Source organism: Stegodyphus dumicola, chromosome 2 (assembly GCF_044657685.1).
Source record: "Stegodyphus dumicola isolate Sdum_Otavi_A_Nest chromosome 2, ASM4465768v1".
Lineage (NCBI taxonomy): Eukaryota > Metazoa > Arthropoda > Arachnida > Araneae > Eresidae > Stegodyphus > Stegodyphus dumicola.
The window spans coordinates 207,925,757-207,927,836 of NC_140769.1; positions in this window are offsets into that span (position 1 = coordinate 207,925,757).

Consider the following 2,080-nt stretch of genomic DNA (forward strand, 5'->3'; position numbering starts at 1 on the left):
GTAGCGTAAAAATTTCAGTTCATGAAGCAAAAATATTTTTTTAATTTATTCTTTAAAAATATTGCAAAAAGTTTCACCTTAGCATATTTTTTTACAAATCCCTTTAATAAGAAAAAATAAGGAAAGGAATTAACTCCGTTTCGGTTATTGATACCTCGGTGCAAATTATATATAACCTTTTCCAAAAGCATAGAGTTTATATTGTAAGGATCTTAAGTTTTACTAACGTTTATTTTTATTTTAAATCTTTACTATCACTTCTTATTTTCTACTTCCGGCCAGAATTAAAAGCTTTAACTTATTTATGCAAATTTGTCTGGCGAACGCCAAGTACTTAAGTTGTGGCTTTTTGCCAAGCGAGAGAGAGGAAGGAGTTAGTCGAAGCAGGCCGCTTGCCTTAGCAGTTTTACTCGGTTGCTGGTTGCCTTCCAGGCCAGAAGTTTAATCCTCTTGATAATTTTAAACGTATTGTAGTGTTAACAGTTCTCTGTACTACATACGGCTTCCTGTTAATATAAGGCCAATCTTCCACGTAGGCCCTTGTTTATTATTCCGAAGTTAAGTTAGAGTTTAGTTAATATTTTTATATTCTTACGTTCAGACCACAAGTAGTTGGTCTCTGTATTCCGAAGTCCGGAAATTATTGTAAAGAGTGAAAAATAAAGGGTTTCGTATACCCTTCCTGTGTATCTTGTCTACTTCCCACATTTATTGAACATAGCTTTAGTAAGCTCCCTGTTCCGAGTCAGGTTCGTGAATATTCCTTAAGCAAGTAAGGCGGAACATTGAACCTGATAGTGGCGCTCGACGAAAAAGAATAACCATGGCCGAGTTTCAAGAAGAACCTGTGCTGCCTGCAGAAGCGGCTCAGAATCCAGAAATGCCAGCTGCCGCCCTGGAAGGATTTGGTTACATCGTCCAGACCATGCGCGCTTCGATGAAACCAGAAGCAACATTTAATGGAAACTCACCGGTAACCAGTTTTTTGGAAAAACTAGATGACCACTTCATGATGTATCCCGTGCACGAGTTCCAAAAAGTCACCTTAGCTACCAGCGCTTTGAGGGGCCAAGCGCTTAATTGGTTCAAATGCATAGGCAGAAGTCTCTTGGGTCAAGCGGGAAGTCCCACCTATACTTACGAAAATTTCAAGACTGCCTTAGTAAAAGCCTTCCCTGTCGTAAGGGATCGTGCGAAATTAGAAGCGGAACTTTTCAGCATATACCAGAAACCAATTGAAAAACTCTCAAGCTTTATTTTAAGAAAAATTCACGTCTTCAAACTCTTGTATGGAAACCGTCCGGATCCTGAGATAATTCAAGTGATTTTGCCGAGGTTACTTCCCCAAGTACAAGACTTTATTGAATTAAGGAATCCGACTACACTGGAAAAGTTATTTGAGCTAGCAATCCAGTTTGAAAGTAGAAGAACGGCGGACATTAAAAGAAGACGCCAATATCAACAACGAAACCAATTTGGTGAGCCAAGACCACAGCAAAGTCAAGCACACGGCTACGGAAGCAAAGCGAATCAGTGGGCAAGGAAACCCGAGCATCCAAAAACAGCCGGCGAACGTCGACAGTTCAATAGCAATCCAGAAAAAAAGTCTCAAGGCCAGTGGAAAAAGAAGGAAAGCATGGAAATAAAAAAGGATTTAAACTAAAACGGATTTCTGCTGATGGGAGGATGCGTAAATCCGAAGGCCAAGAAAACCCCTCTTCCTTCAAGTTAAATACAGTAATGGTGAAAAATTTGACTCTTCCGAAGATTGAAGTGTTGGTGAATAACATCCCAGCCACCGCACTCCTGGATACAGGCGCGCAGTGTTCCTGTGTGGCAGAAGATTTTTTTTAGGAAGTATTTTCGGAAATACCGCATATATAATTCGGATAATACGACAGTGTTAGCTGCGCAAGGAGAAAGATGCAAGTGCATAGGTAAATTACCGCTATACGTCCGTATCAAGGACGAACAAGTAAAGGTTATGTTTTTCATAGTAAAGAATCTGCAAGCACATATTATCTTAGGGATAGATTTTCTTTCAGAGGCAGAAGCAACGCTGGATTTTAATGAAGCGTCC